At 44.7% G+C, this 7,311-nt stretch overlaps 1 long non-coding RNA gene across 1 annotated transcript; it reads left to right on the forward strand.

The window, feature by feature from the left end:
- The first annotated feature begins 945 nt into the window (after positions 1–945).
- Positions 946–1,695, forward strand: LOC123185553 (uncharacterized). Its single transcript, XR_006493433.1, has 4 exons — positions 946–1,021; positions 1,138–1,215; positions 1,333–1,360; positions 1,482–1,695. It is a non-coding gene; the product is annotated as an uncharacterized lncRNA (long non-coding RNA).
- The last annotated feature ends 5,616 nt before the right edge of the window (positions 1,696–7,311 follow it).

Below are 7,311 nucleotides of genomic sequence, written 5' to 3' on the forward strand. Positions count from 1 at the left end.
TCCATTCATCGATCATAAATAGATGCGCATTGGTTCCTGCACGAAGCAAAGCACCGCCGCCTCCTGCCTCGCCCCTCCCACCCTCCCTCATGATACCCTGATCCATCCCCTCTTCTCTGTCCAGCCCCTGCACAAGTCACGCAGGAGGCCTTCGTCCCACTTCCCCCCATCGCCTCTTCTCCCGATCCAACCCCTGCGTGAGCTGGAGGAGGAGGATTGCACGAGCTAGAGAACTCCAGTACCCTCCTACCCCCACCATGATGAGGCCTTCTTTCCCGATCCGTAGGTAGGTAGACGACCAGATGGCGAGGACGGGGCCCTGCTCACCGTCGCCTCATCTCCACCAAGATTGAGGCTAATCCGCTCCTGCACGCTGTTGGAGAACTCCGCGAGGATATCTCCGCCCGAGCCAGAGGTAGATGGCGAGGACGAGGGGCTGCTCGTCGTCGCCTCATCTCCTAGCGTTCGAGGCCGATCTGCTCCCGAAAACATGTTTTAGAGCCTATGCACCCGGGTACTCCTTATCCAACCACTCATTCCTGCATCACGATTCGTGCAAATAATTTTCTCTTTTTTGTTTCTCTCATATAGAACATGTATTTTGTACTTCAACTTTGCAGCACAACAAAGCTTTCTATGTAGAATGTGGGATAAAACTTACAGATTTTTTGGTCCAACATAAATATACAAAATGAGATTTATTTGATTAAAAAATCTTATTTTTCATATTTATGTCGAACAAAAAAATCTGAAAGTTTTATCTCACATTCTAGTTACAAAGTTATGTTATACTGCAAAGTTTGAAGTTCAAGACATGTTTTATATGAGAGGAACAAAAAAGAGAAAATTCCATGTAATAAGGTAGTTGTATAGCACAGATCTCAAAGCAACATTGGAGTGTTAGGATAGTGAGGCCCGGGTGCATAAGCTCACAAAATCTGCATTCGATCTGCTCCTGCATGCAGTTGGGAATCCCACGCCAAGGTCAATCTGCTCCAACACACGTGTTTGCCGTGACATGGTGACAGCTACGAGCATCTTATCCACAACTTTCTTTTCTTCCTATTCATTTCTTTCTGTGGATTTATCTGGTGGATGCATCAGCTGAGTGGATTCTTCTTAAATTGTTTCAACTAGACTGCCGCTGTTATCCATCGGGGGATATTATATTTATACCAAGTGCCGCTCCGATTCGTCACACACACAACATCAGAGGTATATTCATCGTTAAGCTGGATCATCATGTTTCCATTTCAATCGAAGCTATTCTGATATTGTTATTTTACTTGGTACAAATAAATTGTTGGCCATTTTGTGCACCGAACCAAGCAGCTAGCTACTGGTGTGTCAACGATTAAAGGTAAATTTCTCATTATGGCCTAGTTATAATTATACAAATATTTAACATGTATTGGGTTATTAACGTATAGCTGTTTTGAGTGCTCTTGACTCATCTGATGCTGGGAATTTGTTGACTGCAGCTAAGGATCAACTTGCCTAGAAAGACAACACAGAAGGACCTGATGCATTATGCACTGCTTGGGTGCATCATGGGCGCCGAGGAATGTAGTTGACCAAGTTTTCATGCATAGTTACTTTGTGTTGCAAACAAATTCTGACTTCAATGCGATAATTTGGACCTCAGTTCTTATGACAAGTACTCATGCTCTTTTCAGACAAATGCTTTGAGACAAAGAAATTGGTACTCACTTGGCAAAAATGAGAGAGAACGGAATTTGTTCTTTTTGTTGATACTAGAGCTCCACCACTTCACTGGCACGTATTGTAAGCAACTATAATGGCCAATCCTTTTTTTTATAGTTAGCATTCTTTGTGTAGATCGCAAGCATGCAGATACGAAGATTGATTTACTACAATAATTACTACAACTATCTCAAAAAGGCATTTGTATATGACCGTTCATATTGTGCCCATTTCAGAAACTCCTTTAGCGTGCTGATATACATTAATATAAATATGAGTCACACAAGATTGCTTATGTCCTATATTTAGTAAAGAAATGATCGCATAATTCACATTTTGCAGTATTTATATTTATACCAAGTATTGTGTCCATTGCAAAAATATATATCATAAGTACGTAGATACACTATGCAAAGAGTTGTTCAAATTATCTATCATCATGTTTATAGACTAAGAATTCCCGCAGCAACGCGCGGGGTATAATCTAGTTTTGACTAAGAGGCGGGAGCACTAGAGACCCAGAAACTTGCAATGAAAGTGATGGTTTAGTCCACAAACTTGCGAAAGGTGATCAAGTCATCCTTAAACTTGTAATGTAGGTGAAGATTTAGTCCAAACCCAATCCTAAACGAACAAATGGTGCCACGCTGGCCGTGTGGTGGCACAACCGTTCGCCCTGGCATTTTTTTTACAAAATACCCTTGAACTTTCAAGAAATCACGTGTTGTGTATAGTCCAGCTTATGTTTGGGTGCGCGCGGTAGAACCCCTTTGTCCGCCTAATCTTCTCCTCTTGCTTTGTCTTTTTCTTGACACCCATATGTGTGCTGCAACCATTGGCATAACATCCAACATCTGCACCGTTTTTTGTCTCCCGCATCTCCAAAATAAATCTAAAAAACTATATATTCATTTCCTTTCTCCGTAGGCCCATACCTGTATTTGTATGTAGCGCTCATCTGGATGGGATCGATCACGGGCCAATTAACGGCCGTCGTCGCCTGGCCCCTGCTGCACGTAAATGATGTTCTCCGACACAGGAGCAGTAGCGCGGGGAGCACAGTTGAAGCGGACGTATGGGCGTGCGTGGTGGTCGCTTAGGCGGATCGCAGAATCGGCGGAGAGGACAAAGAGCATCTGACGGAGGCCGAGCTTGTGTACGTGCCGGCGGGTCATAGAAGGGATGGCCGGATGCTCTCCGTGACCTTGTCTTGCGCCTTGAAGTCACGATCACACAGCCGGGCGTGAAACAGCGGGAACACGAGGGTGTCCAACACCCGCATGTTGGTGATCTCAAAGATGGCCAGCCGTCGGCTGGAGAGCAACAAGGCGCGAGAGGCCGTCCTCGGCCGTGGGGAGTATGAATCAGCATGGGCATGAGATGGCATGTCTAACTTGAAATCGGCCGGTATGAATTGACACATTGGATTTGTTTATCCTGGAGTACGTATGACGGCATGCCATGCGCACACGTATTTGAGCTCCGTAGCCCTCCTTCGCCGTGCACACCATCGCAAGGACGACATACACATCGACGACCGCGCGGAGCATAGCGATGTGCCCGGCACAACATTTGGCACCGGCCTTGCGTCGACGCCGAAGATGACAGGATCAGACCTGTGCAAGAATGGCATACGCATCCATGACCGCGCCGTGCATAACAACGTAAACAATGTAGCAAGGGGTACATATGTAACTGCCAGTTACATGTCCATCACTATATATGCAACTAACAACACACGACGCACTCCACGCGCAACTGCTAGCACGGCAATATGTGTGTAACTAGAGGTTTTTTTTTGTATTTTCTACTTTTTCCCATGTGTTCGGGCTTGAATTTATAATTTTCTACTTTTCCCAGTTGCAAATGAATAAAATACAAAAAAATTAAAAAAAAATCATAAGACATGCACGTGCAAAACTATTCACATATGTTTTTTTGCGAACTATTCATGTTTGTTGGTCGAGCCAATTGATTAGGCTTGTGGCCGGCCTCACGTAGCTACCGTAATGCAGCCCAAACAACAAGTGTTAGAAAAAAGACAAAATAAGAGGACAAAGGGGGTATAAAAAAAAAAGAGGACAAAGGGGGATTTTACCCCATGCGCGTGATTGTACTGCCCCCTCCTAAACATAAGCTGGATTGTATACGCGTCTAAATATAAGCTAGATTATATCGTGCGTGTGATTTCCAGAAAGGTCAAGGGGTTTTTTGTAAAAATGCTGGGACGAGCCGCTTTGCCACGACGTGGCCAACGAGGCGCCATTTGTCCACTTGTGATTGGCTTTGGACTAAATCATCCCGAGCAATGCAAGTTTAAGGATGGTTTGATAACTTTTGCAAGTTTGTGGACTAAACCATCACATCCATTGCAAGTTTGTGGGTCTATGGTGCTCTTGCCTCTTTGATTAAATATTTTGCCTTCATGGTTGAGGGTTGTTACTATTATACAGAGTCGGATATAGCTCTTTTATTCAGAAGATTGCTTTGAAGTATTCGGAGGAGGAACCCTCCTTGCAATGCCGAAGACGATCTGCGTGCAGAACACATCGTCATTGAAGACTGGTTCAGGGGCTACTGAGGGAATCTTGAATTAAAGGATCCTCGGGTGTCCGGGCTGTGTGATATGGGCCGGACTGACTGGCCGTGAAGATATAAGGTAGAAGGCCTCCCACCGTGTCCGGATAGGACTCTTCTTTGCGTGGATGGCAAGATTGGCGTCCGGATGTATAGTTTCATTCTTCTGTAAACCGACTATGTACAACCCTAGGCCTCTTCGGTGTCTATATAAACCAGAGGGGTTAGTCCATAGAGGCTATCAGATTTCATATAGGCTAGACATCTAGGATTTAGCCATTACGATCTCGAGGTAGATCAACTCTTGTAACCCCTATACTCATCAAAGCAATCAAGCAGGAAGTAGGGTTTTACCTCCATTAAGAGGGCCCGAACCTGGGTAAACATCGTGTCCCCATTGTCTCCTGTTACTTTCGATCCTCAGACGCATAGTTCGGGACCCCCTATCCGAGATCGGCCGGTTTTGACACCGACAGTAGGGTTTCTGTGCCGGTGGTCGGCTTAAATAGCCAGGCTAGGCACTACGCGGCCCGGTGGAGCGGCGCCATTCGGCGACATTGGTCCGACGGAGGAGACGAGCTTCGAACCGGTGGGTTTTTGGGCGATTCTGTGTGGGACACCAACGTCGCCCAACATGGTGGATGCGCCCGGGCTTCCCCATATCCGCCTCATACTTGGGCTGGATATGAAGGGTGCAGGTTAGCCCGGGAGTTTGAGGCCCATTTGAGGCGCCCATCTGGGTCGGAATTTCATGACCGACTAGTGACCGGGCGGCCTGCCCGAGCGTATGAGGCCGATTTGTGGCGCCTGACTGTAGATGCTCCCAGCTTCATCCAACAATGTGTGTGCGTAAATTGTCTGCCCTCTGCTAACTCGTCCAGGCTACACAATGTGTAGAGCAATGTCAAGTGAATGAATCAATAAATCAACAAGTTGAGCAAGAAGAAGCAAAATTTACGATCTCCATGATTGCTGCATGCAGTGGACACATTGCTCAGCCAATTGTGACACAAAACTTTATGACAGAGTTCTGAATGGTGTACCACCGATACACCAACGATTTTGCATTGTGTTCATAAATGATGTGCATGCAATGCGCTTTTCGCACATGAAGCAAACCATGCACGTACTGCCAAAACAACCCCCCTTCTGCTCCTACCTATGAAGTGCACAGCTACGGCCAACCGTGCACCCCACAACAACTCATCCTTCATGGGATAGTACCTCGCCATCCTTCTTACTTTAAAAACAATATGAAGTTCAAAAATAAGTTCAATAACATTTGACCGAATATCTGTCGAGTGCGGTGTCCGTTATGGACATCGTCAATTGGGGATGGAGGATACCTGGCTGTGGACAAATCCTAGGTGGACGACTGATACAAACATGGTCGCATCGAGTGTGCCATTAAGTGTTTCCCGGATGAACCAAAATCAATTAAAGCCACGAGCAATAATTTAGCTACTCGGATAAATAATTATTGTATGGCCAAGAATATAGAGAAGTTCACATGCAAAGAAAATATAGATGCAGTGCAACGTTGGCTAAACTGTGTAAAGGATGGACGCGTACAGATATTATGTGGACCTGAACTGCATAAACTGTGGCAAGGATGGACGCGTACAGATATTATGTGGACCTGGTTTGACCGGTTTAGCCAGTTACTTCAGAACCTCATTGTTTGGATGATACATGTGATAGGTGCTGAAGGTTATAAACAAACAATAAATGGAAAAAATTCAGGTGATACACGTATGAATGAAGCATGCATGAAGAGCTACCAAGAACCAGTACCTGATCAGATAATTCCTACCTTCCGTACACCACCTGGGAAAATAAGATTGGGTTCCTTCCTAATATCCATCAAGTCAGGACAGAGTTTGTTATATTAGGTTGTTTATTATTGGATTTGTTTAGAACGCATTTAGATGTGACATAGTTTCTGATGTTTATTATGTTTGTGGTCTATTTTTTTGTCCCAGTTTTTTCCCTTGTTATTGTGTATTTGTGAGAGTTTAGATGTGACATCCTTAGAAAACATCTAGATGCGAATTAGTCAAACTGTTTATTATTTTTGCGAACCAATTTGTGGTTGGATAATCAGAGAGATTGTGGTATCCCATCAGGTGCTCGCATTATTTTTGGATTTGGTGACTTTGTAAATTTCAAGATGACATACCGACTCAGTCTCTTGAAGTTGCTCATAAAGATAGAGTGTGTGTATGTGCGTTCATAGGGGTGACTGTATGTGCATATGTATGAGCGCTTACGTCTGTACTGATGTAAAAAAATAATTTATTATTTTCTATTTAAAAGGATATCCACTTTGTTTCCTTGTGCGTGTGTTGTACGTGACAAGAAACCAAGTTGGAACGTAACGTGATTTCCTAGGACTCTTGTCCGTGAATCTAGCTAGTTTGGTAGGTACCTCGTGCGTTTACTTTGGCATATAAAGCCAGGCTTCGGCGTCAGTTTTGGAGTTTTATTCGTGAGTTATGAACAAGGTTTAGAAACGTTCAGTTTTTGGGCGATTCAATCGTGAGTATTTTCTATGATTTTCCCATCAAGAAAATTACTAGCGACGGAGGGTTGATCATCATATCGACGTCTATGTGCTGATCTGAGGGGGTCATTATATTTGTTCGCGTACTGTTCGTGCACGGGTAAAGATTGTTATTGGTGGTTGCGAGGAGAAACACAGGGAAAGAACTGTTGATCTTGCATCGCCGTGAAAGGCCGGGCCGTCTACATGCACGAATTAGCGTCTCGCCGTTCATGCTTCATCAACGACTCTATAGTACAAGGCCAACATGCGCGTGGGTGGTGGTTTCAGACGTCCGGCAATGTCTGGGTGGTGCCTGGAGAGGTACAACAGTGGCGTCAGAGGAGGAGGGCATGAATGTAAAGCAATGGGGAGCAGGGGCAAAGTGAAAAAGAATGTGACCGGGAAGCACACCCAACAGGAACAAGTTTGACAAAAATAAATAAATAAATAAATAGAGCGGCGTATTGGCATTAGTAAAGTCCTAT

This window comes from Triticum aestivum, chromosome 2A (assembly GCF_018294505.1).
Source record: "Triticum aestivum cultivar Chinese Spring chromosome 2A, IWGSC CS RefSeq v2.1, whole genome shotgun sequence".
NCBI lineage: Eukaryota > Viridiplantae > Streptophyta > Magnoliopsida > Poales > Poaceae > Triticum > Triticum aestivum.